Source organism: Artibeus jamaicensis, unplaced genomic scaffold, assembly GCF_021234435.1.
Source record: "Artibeus jamaicensis isolate MK-2021 breed Jamaican fruit bat unplaced genomic scaffold, CSHL_Jam_final scaffold_474, whole genome shotgun sequence".
NCBI classification, from domain to species: domain Eukaryota; kingdom Metazoa; phylum Chordata; class Mammalia; order Chiroptera; family Phyllostomidae; genus Artibeus; species Artibeus jamaicensis.
The window spans coordinates 14112565-14129093 of NW_026522046.1; the positions used below are offsets into that span (position 1 = coordinate 14112565).

Genomic DNA, 16529 nt, shown 5'->3' on the forward strand with positions numbered 1-16529 from the left:
TTGTAGTAAAATTTATTCTGTAGTATATCTATTAAACTGCAGCCATTATATTATGTTGTAGAAGAATATTTAATAATATGAAAAGATATTCAAAATACATTTAACAAAAAATGTCAGCTTAGAAAACCATGAAATGTATGATACTATTTTATTTCTAGATAAAAAGGATAAATACACATAATGGTGGCAAAAAATGGATAATTTTTCTTTAGTTTTTTTCTTCTGATTTCCAGAGAAAATATAAATATCTTAAAATATATTTGTAAAATAAAACATGATCATTACACCTAACTGTAAAGCTTTATAAACTGTGTCAAAAATGAGCAAACTTTGCAAATAGTTTTTACTGTATTTAAGGACAATTACCTAACACTTACTGATAGCAATATCTTTAAAGGTATTGCTTTAAAGGTAATAAACAAGAAATTACCCAATATAGAAAAAAAATGTTACTAGAAATCCCAGTCTGCTCATTTTCTGAATTAATCACAAGGAATGGAAAATTACTCAAATTCCATACCACATGAACTCAAACTTCTATGAACAGATGACAGCAAAGAAAGAATTTATCTTCTTTTGAATGTGCTACTTAACATAGTGAGGAGCTAAGTGTCCTAGATGAAGATGAATATATCAAATTCAAGGTTATTAATAAAACTCATAAGACCTAATTCCCACCTAAACGTATGTGGTATAAATTAAGACAGAATTAAGTTTCCCATCTTTTAAATTTAATGAATACATAAGCACTTACATTAAGCATCAATAGGTAGTTACATTGTCTTGTTTATTTATTCTTTCTTATCATAAATTTTAGCACATTGTACAGTGCACTCATTAATGTCTCTTATCCCCTTAGAATAGAAATGTAATTTGTCATAGCTTAAGATTATAAAAGAGGACTTTTACTTCTAGTTTTCTTTCACATACACCATAACACCTTTTAGTTTTATTGACTAAACATGCAATCTATATTTGTTTTGCTTTGTTTTCTTTTATGTCCTATAACACTTGACTTACATTCCCAATTATTATAACACTTGGCATATCACACCTTCCAAAACATTATTTTATTCAAGTGTCATTTTAATTTAGATATATAAATTTTTTTCTGTGTAAACACTGACCAAAAAATGAATTTAAAGAATACAGGGGTAGGTAAAAGTAGGTTTACAGTCATAATACAAATAAATAATACAATAATTAATAAATAAGAATAAAGAAAAATAACATTTGTTTCATGCACTCACAACTGTAAACCTACCTGTGCTCACCCCTATATGCAAAAGTCCATAGCATCTGGGAATACATGAGACATACACTAACCATTCATCAACCTGGGAGGTGTTTTTAAGGAGTAATCTGTATCATACATCAGTGCCACCACCTGGTGTCATTAAATAATGCACCTATAGAAAACTGAATGAATGGGTGACAGCTAGTGGCGGGGAGGTTAGGGGTGGAGGGATTGAACAAAAATAAGGACTAATTGACATGGACAACAGTGTGGTGATTACTGGGGGTCAGGAGCTATAAGGGGACTAAATGATAATAGAAAATATTATAATAAAGATGATATTAAAAACAAAAATTAAATGAACCTATTTTTGTTTAAATTCAGGGCAGAATGGAAACATTTGGGCTGACATGCTGCCTGAAATGAAGTATGTAATGAACTATGAAAAACATGAACTATGAAAAACATTTATTTTTCAAGTTAAAACTTTTATAGGCAATTCATTATATAATAGATAAAATATAGATAACCAAACATTTATTGTCTCACATACATTTTATCATTATTTAAATTGAAATAAAATATGTATTGGATTCTCTGCTAATATATGGGGAAATTGATTGTCTACCCAGAAAGATGAACAACAAATTAAAACTTTTTTTAATTCTATTTTTTTCATTATCATTTATCCCCCTTTTGGTCCCTCTCCCCACAACCACCAAACTGTTGTCCTTGTCCAAGAATCCTTTTTCCTTTTTGTTTGAATCCTCCACCCCATAACTGCCCCACCCAGAGCAGCTGCCTGCTTTCTGTCTACAAGTCTGTCTCTGCTGTGCTTGTTAGTTCAGTTTGTTCATTAGATTCCACATATGAGTGAAATCATATTGTATTTGTCTTTCTCAGACCGGCTTATTTCACTTAACATATTGTTCTCCAGATCCATCCGTGCTGTTGCAAAGAGTAAAATTTTCTTCTTTTTTTATGGCCAAACAGTATCCCATTATGTAAATGTCCCAGACTTGTTTCATCTACTCATGGACACTTGGGCTGCTTCCACATCTTGGCAATTGTAAATAATGCTGCAATGAATATAGGGGTACTCATGTTCTTTTAAATTAGTGTTTCAGGTGTCTTCAGATAAATTCGCACAACTGGAATTGCTGGGTCATAAGGCAACCCCATTTTTAATTTTCTAAGATATATCCACACTGCTTTCCACAGTGGCTGTACCAATCTGCACTCTCACCAACAGTGCAAAAGGGCTCCCCTTTCTCCACATCTTGCTGTTTGTTGATTTATGATGATAACCATTCTGACAGGTGTGAGGGGATATCTCACTGTGGTTGAAACTTGCATTTATCTCATTATTAGTGACAAGTATCATTTTATATGTCTATTGGCCATCTGTATGTCTTCTTTGGAAAAGTATCTATACAGGTCACTTGCCCTTTTTTTAAATGGATTTCCTGGGCGGGGGGTTGTTTGTTTTTTTGGTCTTGAGTTGTATAAGTTCTTTATAAATGTTAGATATTAACCCCTTATCAGATGTCTTGTTGGACAATATGTTCTGCCACTCAGTGGTTGTCTTTTTATTTTGTTGATGGTCTCCTTTGCTTTCCATCATTAAAATGTCCATACTATCCAAAGCAATCTGTAGATCAACAAATTCCTATCGAGATACTAATGACATATTTCACAAAACTAAACCAAATATTTCAAAAAATTATGTGTAATCACAAAAGACTCCAAATAGCAAAAGTAATCTTGAGAAAGAACAAAGTTGGAGGAGTCACACTACTTAATATACACTTATAAGGCCATCAAAACAGCATGGTAGTGGCATAAAAAACAGACACATAGATCAGTGAAACAGAATAGAGAGACCAGAAATAAATCCACACCTTCATAGTCCATTAATATTTGACAGAGGAAGTGAGAACATACAGTGGGCTAAAGATAGTTTATTCAATAAATAGTGTTGGGAAAATTGGACAGAGACATACAGAAAAATGAAAGTAGACCAACTTTTTATGTCACACACAAGAATAAATTCAAACCAAATTAAAGACTTAAGTGTTAGACCTAAAACAATAAAAATCCTAAAAGAAAACATAGGCAGTAAAATCTTGAACATTGCTCATAGCAATATTTTTTTCTGATATATCCCCTCAGGCAACAAAAGAAACAAAAGAAAAAAATAAACAAATGGAACTACATCAAACTAAAAAAGTATTTTCCCAGCAAAACTTCTTTTGGAAATAAAATCCTTAATTGGACATATCTTAAGCATACTTTAAACACTATTTTGAATACTTTAGTTGAATGTCTGTCCTTATCACAGATAACACATATCAATGGTCAAAAGACAAAGACTTTCAGTATTGAAAAAAAAGGAAAAACTGCCTCCTTAACAAAGTATTTAGTATAAGCCAACAGAAAATAAGTCAGTGGCTTTAATTTAATTCTTACTTTTATCTGCATTGCAGAATGAGGTCATAGAAGAAAAATTTTTACAATGTAAACAAAATGAACCTGGCAGCAGGATCAGAACTTTGAGAAGATCATCATGTGGCAAATAGAGTCACATACTGGATTTGTGTCCAGGAGGACCCAAAGTATGTGACAATTTTGAGGCAGATCAGGAGCTCCAGTTAGAAAAACCACAGGCCACCACAGTGAGGCCACTTATTTCGTCCACCTCATTCTGTTGTTTCAAGATGCAAAACTGTCTAAATGAAACCCACAATTCTAAGTTAAAAGCATCCTCCCAAAATTGTAAACTAACAAACTTGACAGTTAATTATGTGTTCAGTTAGGCAAAACATAAGATTCTTTAACCTACTGGGGGAAGTGGCAAAATTAGAAACATTTGTGTCCTTTAATTTATCATATTTCATCAGTGAAGTTATATTGAAGATGTTCTTTGCCTCTGACATTAAGCACTATTTTTATATTGCTGCTTTAATAGTAGCAATCTGCCAAAATTTATTATATTAATGTAAAATACCAACCAACATGTTTTATAATTCCATTTTTAATAGAGTGAGCAAGACTTCAGCTCTTGGGTGCTTAATAAATGTTTGCACAGTGATTATATTTTAAAAATTTCAATCTCTCTTGAATATTCAAGAACACAGTATCTACTGCCCTGCCTTACACAAATTAACTATATCACATGACCAAATTTTCTGTGCTTTAAATTTTACAATACATGTGCTTTACAATACACTTTCAAAAAATTCTGTCATTAAAATTGTGTCCAGTTATAGCATTGCTGCTAACATAATTTCTATTCTAGAAGAATTCAGTATACCTGAGATTCACAAAAGAGTAATACCTTATTCCCTCCTCCTTCATTCTATTTCAATATCATGGATGCATTAATTCTTATTTCCTGAATATTTTTAGCCTTGGCTGGTGTAGCTGAGTAGATTGAGTGCTAGCCCATGAACCAAAAATTCAGCAGTTCAATTCCCAGTCAGGTCAAATGCCTGGGTTTCTGGCCAGGTCCCCAGGTCCCCAGGCATGCAAGAAGCAACCACACTAATGTTTCTCTCCGTCTCTTTATTCTTCCCTTCTCTCCCTTCTCTAAAAATAAGTAAATGAAATCTTTAAAAAATATTTTTATAGATAGTGCAAAGGAAACCTAGGTGTTTAAAATCATTGTAATTTGTCATTAAGTTACACAAAATGACTGTTTATATAGCAAAAATATGTAAAAGCTAGACTGGTATTAAATATAGGTAACCAGGATGACTTTTCCCTTTAGGTTTTAGTCATAAAATCCAGTCGTTTACTTTTAACTTCTCTCATTTATATAATATTTGTCACTATAAAAACTTAGATGTTCACAAAATATTTTAGAAACCAGTTCCAACTGGTAAATCATATTTATAGTTGCAATGTAAGTAAAAATGTACAATAAATTTAAAATGCACATTAGCAACTTAAATAAAACATATTTATAGCAATCCAATAAATGATGGGTATTTAAGGTAGAGAAAACAAGACAATGGAGTAAGGGAAAAGAGAAAATGGGCAGTAAAATGACAGGAGTGAGGACCTTTCCCTAAATTAGAAAGTTCTTAATAGCAATCCAGTGCACTAAAGAGCCCAAGTCTGTCCCATTCACACTATCCCCAGATGGAGACATAGAAAAAAACCATAGAACCTTTAGCTTGTCTTCTTAGAGTGGAGTCATATGAGTTCTTTGGATATTTTGGAGATTAAACCCTCATCTAAGGTATCATTGGGAAATATGGTTTCCCATATGGTTGGTTCTCTTTTTATTTTAATACTGTTTTCTTTAGCTGTGCAGAAGCTTTTTATTTTGATGAGATCCCACTTGTTTATTCTTTCCTTTATGTCCCTTTCTCTAGGGGACATATCAGTGAAAATGTTGCTGCATGAAATACCAGAGATTTTCCTGCCTATGTTCTTTTTTAGGACTTTAATGATGTCACACTTATACTTAAATCTTTTATCCACCTTGAATTTATTTTGGTGTATGGTGTAAGTTGGTGCTCAAGTTTCATTTTTCTGCACATAGCTGTCCAGTTCTCCGAACACCATTTGTTGAAGAAGCTATTTTTACTCCATTTTATGTTGCTGTCCCTTTAATCTTCAAAATATATAAAGAACTCACAGGACTCCACTCTAAGAAGACAAGCAACCCAATTAAAAAATGGGTAAAGGATTTGAACAATCACTTCTCCAAGGAGGACATACAGAGGATCCAGAGACACATGAAAAGATGCTCAGTGTCGCTAGCTATCAGACAGATACAAATTAAAACCACAATGAGATACCACTTCACACCAGTCAGAATGGCCATCACAAACAAAGCAACAAACAGTAAGTGTTGGAGAGGTTGTGGAGAAAAGGGAACCCTAGTGCACTGTTGGTGGGATTGCAGACTGGTACAACCACTATGGAAAACAGTATGGAATTTTCTCAGAAAACTAAAAATGGATCTGCCTTTTGACCTAGTATAAGAACCCTGAAACACCAATCCAAAACAACCTATGCACCCTGATGTTCATAGCAGCACAATTTACAATAGCCAAGAGCTGGAAGCAACCTAGGTAAATGAATGAATCAAAAAATTATGGTATATTTACACAATGGAAGTCTATGCAGCAGAAAGAAAGAAGGAGCTCCTACCCTTTGCAACAGCATGGATGGAACTGGAAAGCATTATGCTAAGTGAAATAAGCCAGGTGGTGAAAGACAAATACCATATGATCTCACCTTTAATATGAACCTAGTCAATAAAACAGACAAGCAAAATATAACCAAAGACACTGAAATAGAGAACAGGCTGACACTGACAAGAGGGGAGAGGGGAAGGAATTTCAGGGGAAAAGGGGAAGGGTTTGCAGGAACCAGTATAAAGGACGCATGAACAAAAACAAGGAGGGCGTGGAAATGGGAGGAAGATGGGGAGGGCGGGGGGAATGGGCTAGGATGAGAGTAAAAGACAGGAAACTGTACTTGAACAACAATTAAAATAATAAATAAATAAAACAAAGAATGTTTAGCTTCACTGACCCTCAACAACAGAGAGAGTGGAGAGTCTTTATTTTCTTTTTAAGTGCTTTTAAAGAATTTCCTCATTATTAAAGTACTATATAGTTATTTTAGAAAATCTGGAAATTATAGAATTGTATCAGTGAGAATATCTACATTTTCTCTAATTGAAAAATTTAGAAACAAAATACTATTTGCAATTTGCTACGTTTTCTTCGAGTCTTATTTCTGTGCACATGTACATGAATTTTAGCCTTCTTTGCACTGTAGTGTGAGTGCAATTTATCATTCTGCCATTTTACTTTACATACCAGACATTCCTTATGGTATTTTAAGGAATACATTTTATTTCTAAGTATCCTTTAAAGACATCATGTTTAAGAACTATATAATACTTCATTATATAGCTTCACCATAACTTATTTAAAGGCTCTCCCATTTTAGGAATTTAGGTTGTTTTTAATTTTGTATTTGCATATGTAATAGTGAACATCATAATTTTGATGATTTACTTCTAGTTTTATTTACACCTGTGAATAAAACTATAGGTCTAAATAAAACTACAAGTAAATCATCAAAATTTTGAAGTCATCTGTAAAAGTAAATGTCTAGGTCATAAGTATCAACTTCTACAGGCTGTTGATGTAGATTTACCAAATTGCCCTCTAGCAAGACAGCATTCGCATTTATATTTGATTCCAGATTTTATGAAGGTGCTTTCTTTTCCACTTAAGACTTTCATGCAAGAATGTGGTGACTCAGCAAAGTCAAAATTGGTGAAGTGTTTTTAATTCATTTAAAAAAATTTACTCTTCCAACATTTAATTTAAATGCTATAAACTGAGTCTTAAGATAGCATTTCAAATGCATTTACAATTACATTAAGTTACCTTTACTCTGCAGTTTAAAGAGCTATGATTATTTCCACCAGGTTTTACTATAATGCAACTTGACTCAGAAGTGTATCTCCAAAAGGGAAAAAATAAACTGAATAAGATCTTCGAAAGAATGGAAGATTTTGAATAATATAGAGCTAAGGAAAAATAGAATATTGTACCTAATATGATGTGTAACCTTGAAAAATATTTAACCTCAATTTGAATCTATTTCTTCAGCAATAAAATGAGATAAATATCTACATATCTGGGCTCTTATAAAATTTTCATATACATATATATGTATATATATATATACACACACACATATATATGTATATAATCAGGTGCTGAAAATGCAAAGACTTTCTCATTACCACTCTGTAGTGTAGTTTACCAGAAAACAAATCTCACGTAAGTATATCATTATCAGCTTTTAGTGTTTCACTGTTAAAATGAGCATTTAAGAATTATTTTCTTAAAAGAACTACTATATGTGTGAGGAATGCCTCCAACCCACACACCCACATACAGCGTAAAACAAACAGAAAAAGGGACCCAAGACGGAAAAGGCTGTAAAGTGAGAAAGATGTCAAAATATAATTAATACAGTATACCATAAATCAAGAACAGGATACTATAAAACAAGAACAATCACAGAATTAAAAGTTTCTAAAAATTAGGAAATGATAATAAAAGGTAAAATCAAGGAAATCATCAGAAACAAAAGAAATGAGAAGTAAGAGGGGAGACAAAAGAAGTGAAAAAAATCAGAGAATTAATCCAGGATAGCCAGCATTTTTAATAGGAGTTGCAGAAATAAAGAGAAAATCGGGAGGAAATCACACTAATAATATAACAATGACAGTTATGATAACAACAGGAGCATTACAAATCTGTTAGACCAGTTTGAAAGCCACATGCATTTTCAACAAAGCGATCATAATTTTCCTGGGAAAAGTAGTGCCAAAATTACAATGGCCTCAGACTACTCAGCACAAATACTACGAGATAATAGAAGCCCCAAAATTCTAAGAGGAAGCAGCCCGCGCTCACCCAAACTATCAATCAAGCACGCGAGTAGAATAAAAATGTTTCAGGCTTTTAAGCAGTCAGAAAACTTTTCCAGGAACCCTTTATTAGAAAGCCATCAGAGACAACAATGAGACGCAGGTGACATGGGTCCGAATACAAACAGCAGAAAGGTTCCGGGAGGACAGCTGTACCGGAGCTGGAAACAGCAGGTCAAACGTGTGCAGCAGGAGGAAGGGGGACGACAGGGGCATCTCCGGGACAAACACAGAAAAACATATTTAATATCGCTAATAGACTACTTTAATCTGAATCCACTCCCCTCCTGCTTCCCAGTCTTTCTCTCTCTCCCCATCAAGCTCAAGGGGAGTTTATTGTGTTGGTTTTCAGAATAACATTTTACTGGTTTCTTTGGCATTCTTCTGTTTTTGTCATATCTTAAGGTTAGAAGTAAGATCTTTTCTTGGGCTTCTATCTTTAATAATAAAGGCATAAAAGGCCACTCTTTTGACAACAGCAATAACAAAATATCATTAAAACATTACTGATTGCCATTTAATAGATAGATTTTAGAATATTTGGAAACAAATAGGAACAGATATGAAGAAAACTCAGCAAACAAAAAGGAAAGTGGAAATTTCAGGAAAAATGTTAAACTACATGGGAAAGAAACAGTCATGCTACATGATGTACCTTAGAAGTAGACGATATTTATTCACTTGCTTATTATATATATAAAAACCATTAATTTTATGAACTGTGATATAACTTTGTAATTAAAGTGAAAGGAGGGTATTACTGGATGGCAGGGTATAAGATCATAAAAAAACACATTTTTCAACAAAAAATAAGAATTCAATGATAATATCAATAATTTATAAATTAAGAAAGAACTCTAAAAGCATGAATCTTTGAGAAGAAAAATTACAACAGTTGAAAATGCTTCTCTCAGGCGCAGAACTGGGGAGACACAGAAGAGGTTGCTGTGTTTTCATTTTAAGCCTCTGTGATCTTAAAATATGTTCAGATCATATTTTAAATGATGATTTTAAAAATTAATTTAATAAAAACTGCCCTAAAATTTTGCTCTTTTAAATGGCAAAGTGGAAAAGAAAGGACAGAGAAAAGTGGATGAAGGAGGAAGAGGGAGAAGGAAAGAATGAAGGAAAGGCAAGAGAGAAACTATGGAAAGAGTAGACTATAAAACATCTTAGACAGATGTTTTTCATTAAATATAAAAGAGGTAATCAAAATAATGTAACCTGACTGTTATTTACAGTATCTAGAATGTGTCAAATTCATAAATAAGAAATAAGTGTCAGTAAAATATAGCTTAACTGCTCGCACTGTATTTCTTCATTCACTCCCCGCGTCACACTACCGGAATTCAGCCCATACTCCTCTTGTGCATAGATGGGTGTCCACAGCTCTCCCCCAGCCAGCCCTGCTGCCTCCGTTCCAGCACCAGGTCATTTCGCAGAGGGCCCTGCCTTCAGAATGGCACTCTCAGCTCAAGAACTTACAACAGCCCATTGCCTAGGTCTGAACTACTCTGCCTGGCTCTGAGGACCCCAACTCTACTTACCACTCCTCACATTCAGCAACTTCTCTGGACAAATCTCCTATTATAGTCACTAGCCTCTCCTTCTTACACTGCCAGTCTCCCTGGAAGGTTCATGCTGTTTGGTCAACCAAGGGGAAAAAAATAGAAAGTTGTCTATTTATCTCTTGCACCTTCCCAATTCTCTCCATGTATCATAGAACAGCTCAAGCCAATGTCTAAAATGCCTGCTCCGAAAATTCCACGGCACACAGATTGAACCACTTTCTAATAACTCTCCCTAATGCTGTCTTCACCTCTTACACAGCGTCAATTCCACATGCTCCTATTCCCTAATTCTGCATTATTTCTTTACTGCCTATTCTGTTTTCCTATAATTGTAAGTAGTTCTGTAACAGAAAACATGCTGAACTCCTCTACCTTCCATAACAGTGAAAATCATAAATGCAGCCCACTAATGCTTCTTGAATGTTTAAAAAACATTTCATATCATCCATTTCATTGTCATTCATGTGCCACATACTCAAGATACGATGAATGGTTGATTGTTTAACCCACTTTAAATTTACTAATTAAAAATTCTACTTTTACATACATCAAATCCCTTGGCAATTAACTTGTATTTTATTTAACTGTTTTTCATCTTTCTGACATGAATCTCTGCTTCAGCACATATCACACTGTGTTGCCATACATTCCAGTGTTGTAATTTAGAGGAAAATAAATCAGTATGTGAAATTTTTACCAAACATCATTCAGCTATATGGTCATCAAAAATAATTTCTACCAGGATTTTTCAGGAAATTCTCTTCATAATTTTTATTTACTTTATTCCAAATTAAAATTAAATGGAAAGAACTAAAGGAAATGTGGGATGTGACATAATAAGTATTGAGTGAAAAAATTTTCTGAAAAGTTTTCTTGGAAATTCCTGTTACTTACATTTTAATAATTTAGGAATAAATGTCTAGTGATAGTTTGGAGTTAAAGACAAGTGATATGGTAAGAGAAACAGATACATATTCTTCACAATCATGTCATCAAAGTAAAACAGCTGGCAGTTAATGGATGCTCAATAAATATTGGTTGAATAAATAAGTGAATTACTTTAACTTCTATTTTCCAGGAGCAACAGAATATTGCTAATTAGTCCATTTCACAATCTTTCAAGTAGAGACCTAAATAATCTCAAATGATGGCATGATCTATAACTAATTATATTGATTAAAATCTCTTAAAATATAATTATATGAAGATTTACTTTCCTTTAATTTAATGTACATAATAAAATAGTGCTAGCAATTTCTAATTAGTTTCTTTTCTTCAAATCTATGTTTACTTAGGTTTCAAATATTACTATAATACATTTATATAAGCTAATTCATATAATTGCTTAGTATGGTAAATGGCTCAGAGTAAGACCTCAGTCATAATATAAGAATAATAGCAGTACTGCTGGTGGACTGATTTAAGGTTATGTCAATAAAGAATGTGTATCAATGATCTTTTATACAAATTATATGACAGACTTATGCATTCAAGATAAAATTAATGTTTAAAAGTTATAAAAATTTAGACATTTATTGAGTTTTCAAAATAGAGAAAAAGCAAACCCACATATCTTCTTTACAAGTAACACTATTGTTAGTTTTATTAGTAGATTAAGCATGATAATAACAAACCATCATACTGGGGAAAATAATGTGAAATAAACTTGTAAAATTTTACAATGTTTTATAATGCATGAAATAATTTTCCCCAATGTCCAAAAATGTAAGTGAATGATACCAGCACTTACAAATGTAAGTGGTGATACCACCACCTGATTGCTTTACGGCAAAAACATCAGTTACAGAAAGAAGTGTGAAAAGGGTTTTTTTTAATATATTTTATTGATTATGCCATTACAGTTGTTCTATTCCCCCCCTTCATTCCCCTCCACCCTGAGAAGGGTTTTTATATTCTCAAACAGCTGGGTGGTTTTTCAAATATTTATTAAAGGTTGCCAATAGACGGCTTACCTGGGGTCAAATGAAAGAGTCCCTAAACCATCAAAAGCTGTTTCCAATGTCCAGCTGGGAGATCTAAAACAGAGAGTAAAAAAGATACTTTGTGACAAAGCTGACACACTGTATTCTGGAAAGAGTGAAATCAATTGTGACATTTTTCATTTATTTGTAAATGCCTCTTTGGCAGCCCACTCACTCAAAATGGCAGTTGCTTCTTACAGTAAAGGGGAGGTGATGGCAAAATAGAGGAACCCTGACAGTTGCATTAATGAGATTTTGCATTAGGGCTACCCTCACACTTCCCCCACCAAGGACCTGGCATGTCATTTTCAATACCATAACTCAGGAACTTGAAATATGTTATCTCTATGAAAAACGAAACATGCCAGTCCATAACAGCCATTGCCCAGTTTATTTTCCTCTTATCTTTCAATTAGAAGAAAACACTCTAAAGTAGGCGTCTAAATAAATGGCAGCCATATAGACCAATTACCTCTTTTCATTAAGAGTACTGTGTTTATTAAAAACAGTAAAGTGTGAACGTCCAACTCAAGAAACACTCTCCAGTAATTCGATATTTGTATAAAAATACCAAGAAAAATGTAAGATAATCTTAAAAGGCTTTAATTTTTACATTGTAAGTTACCAAGGAAAAGAAAATTATCAGCAAGGTAAAGTTTCACTAGTTTTTGTGATTTGAGCAATTCCAAATGAAGCAATCTAAATATTCCTTTATTTTATTCATTCAGTTGTTGTTTGACCATATGCTAAGTACTTGGTGCACTTGAAAAGCAACATAAATCCACTTCTGAAAAAAAGAACATACAAATGTAATGTTCAGGGAAAATGCAATTCAATGCAGGGCCTAGCCCATCCCTATCACCTAGTAGTCTTAGGTATTGTGCAGAACTGGTAACCAAATAAAAATCTGTGCAAGGGAAATAAAAAGAACATGCATTTTGGCATTTTAGACGCCAGTGCAACTGTAGTATTATGGACTCAAAGTCTACATGACAGAGAAATGAACTGATTACAGATCTCAATAAAGTAACAACACATTGCCCAAGTCCCCATTTCTTTCTTTATCTACAGCAGCAATCCCCAACCTTTTTGGCACCAGGGACTGGTTTTTCCACCAGGGGAGTAGGGGGTGCACAAGAGGCAGAGCTCAGGTGAGCTTCCCTCAGGGCCAGGTTCTTAACAGGCCAGGGACTGGTACCGGTCCGTGACCCCAGGGTTGAGGACCCCTGACCTACAGAGTTAGTGATATTTATCACATGTATTTGTTGTAACAATGAAATAAATGCTCGGGCATTTATCTGGAACTCCAAGTTCCAATTTTGGTATCGTTTTCATTCTTGGAAAGATAGAAACTTAAGTCATGCTAATGGACCTACATACTCTAAAGTGAAATGTGCTCCTGTCTTTCTTGAATCCTCTTCATTCAAACACAGACATCTGACATCATCTTAGCACTCCCTACAATCTGAATTAGGATTTAAGCAAGTAATGGCTTAATAAATGGCTGGTGCATTGAACTATATTATAAATGAGGTGCCAACTGTTTATTCTGTTTCTATTTATACTACAACTATCCTCGAATAATGATTTCATCTACCTTTTAGAATATTAAAACATAGCCATAAGGGTCACATATTTTATTTCAGAAGTATAAAAACACTGGTTTAAAAAGCTCTGTGAATTTTTAAGAGAAATTTAATATTTTTATTTTGGATGGAAGCCCTTACTTCTTGTGAACCCTATTTGATACATGGAAATATATGAGATATCTTAAGATCCATTGGTATTTCAAATGTAAATATTAAGAAAAGTTGCATTACAATGCAGACAGGTAATCCGGAGGCCTGGCAGAGCAACAATGATGAACAATTCACTCTAGAGTATACATTTTAATAGTATCACTCATAAAATCCATTTCAAAGGTTACAAAACAAAATCAAGTTTACCAGAAAGCAAATAAATCACCTTGCTTTGGGGTTTCTTCTTTTACCTCTGATTTTTTACAGAAGCAGCAGCATCTCCCCGGGGCAGGTCAACTATATACCATGTGCAGACGAACTGCAGGGAGCCCTGCAGTCCTGACAGAGGACTAACTCTCCCTGGGTTCTGCGCCTAGTAAAGGCTACTCCCAGTGTCCATCCAAACTTATTGTTAAAAAGACAGAGGAGACTTTCGGGAGGTGGCCTGTACGTGGATGGTATCCGCTGGTGGTAATTACAACGCACAGTGCCGCGCCCAGATTGCGTGGGTGAGAGGGCGACCCCACTATTGCTCTTGCACTGTGCATGATCTATTGGAGGGCTCTCGGTTCTGGACCCAACTGAGAGAGGACTTTGAGAAGCCAAGAAAAAGCAAAGAGTTGTGGAAATAACTAACAAGGACAGAAGTAAAGGAGCAAGGGCGGGAAAAAACTGGTAAAATTGGTGGAATTTTTTCTGAGGAGAAACACACCATGTATACAAATACAGGTCGAAATAAACTCAAGCATCAAAAAATAGGGTCGTTTTTAGTGATGCCTATGGGAATTAACTAGATGGTGTGCAGAACATCTTGTTTCAATGCTTTTAATACCAGTAATTCCTTATCTAGATTCAAGTCTTACAAACTTTAAGTCAATGTACTTTTTGTTACCTCAATAAGCGCTTTGACAAAGTAATTAATATGTTCACAAAGTTAAGTGATCAGATAAAAGATGAACCACGTGCCCCACTGTATTTTAATAGTCACAGTTCCTATTTTCTTTTTGCAATATTTTATATTTTCTTTCTTGTCTATTTTTTAAAAAAGCTTTTATTTATTTTTTTTTACAGAGAGGATATGGGAGAAAGAAAGAGAAACATCAATGAGTGGTTGTCTCTCACACGCCCCCTACTGGGGACCTGGCTCACAACCCAGGCATGTGCCCTGACTGGGAATCCAACCGGCAACCATTTGGTTCACAGGCTGGCACTCCAGCCAGGAATATTTTATATTTTCTATAGGGATATTCCTATGATGCAATCCATACTATAGGAGTTTACAGTCTAAAAGAAAAGAAAAAGATAATATGAGATAATATGAGCTTATCTCATATTATACACATGAGATAAGCTCTCTTGTGTATATTTAGATCTGTTTACTTAAGGACTGGCAAACTTCTTTCTGTAAAGGTCCAGATAGTAAATGTTTGTGGCTTTGCTGTCCATATGGTCTCTGTTGCAACTATGCAGCTTTGCTGTTACAATGTGAAGCAGCCATAGACAGTATGTAAACAAATGAGCATGGCTTTGTGTTCCAATAAAACTTTGTTTATGAAAATAGATTGAGGGCCCGATGTGGCTTTGGGAAACATAACTTGACAATCCCCAGTCTAGTTTATCATTTTGAGAAGTAACATATCTCGTTTTCCACATGAAATAGAAAGCAAGAAATAGACTGAGGCCAAGTGGAATGTTTATAGATACAACCTGAAACCCCAGGACATTAGAGGCATTTATATTTGAATATAATTCAAGAAAATGTGATAGATGTTTTTACAGGTTATTGTTTTATATTATCCATGCAAATTCTTCTCTCCATTAACAATGAGTCTTTAAAAGCTGCCAATTAGACAAAGCTCTTTCTTAGTTTGTTGTCATTGAATTTCCTTGGCAATCGAAATAGTGTTGAGAAAAATACTCTCTATATCAAATTTTGACAATTAAAAGATTAACTACAATTTAAAAATAAAAATAAAAGACCTTTTTCTGTCACTCAGATGTACCTCAGTTTTATATGTCTTTCCTAGAAATCCAAATATTTCCCTACATCAGAAAGTAGAACAGAACAAAATTACCACAGTCACCTTAAGCATCATAAAATTGTTCCCCTTTTACTCCACCCTCCATCACATAATGTAACACAACACATTGAAAATTCTGAAGATGTTGCTAGTGGCTGTAATATGGATCTCAATTACTTCAGTGATAAAGCACTAATGAAAATTCCACTGTTACACAATGCCAGTGCTATTTAAAATTCAACTTACTAAGACTTCTTCTTTCATAGTTTCCTATAGAAGTTATAAAACTGATGATGTTATCACAAATAATAATAGCTAATGAATATTAATTAATTTTTATATGCCAGGCAATATGTCCAGTGTCATACATTTATTAAATTATTTAATATTCAAAGCAGTTTTATATAATGCAGGTACTACTATTACTTTCATTACATAATGATGAAGACTGTGCCACAGAGGGGCGCTTGTAAAAGCTGCTTGCTAACCCGAGTTAAGGGTTGGT

The 16529-nt window shown here is 33.9% G+C and overlaps 1 protein-coding gene across 1 annotated transcript in view; it reads right to left on the reverse strand.

The window, feature by feature from the left end:
• Nucleotides 1-16529, reverse strand: part of NAALADL2 (N-acetylated alpha-linked acidic dipeptidase like 2) — a 1140409-nt gene that overhangs the window by 1054901 nt on the left and 68979 nt on the right. Inside the window, exon 2 of the mRNA XM_053657983.1 lies at nucleotides 12256-12318. The gene's annotated coding sequence lies outside the window, so the exon portion shown is untranslated. The remainder of the gene's footprint in view (nucleotides 1-12255; nucleotides 12319-16529) is intronic.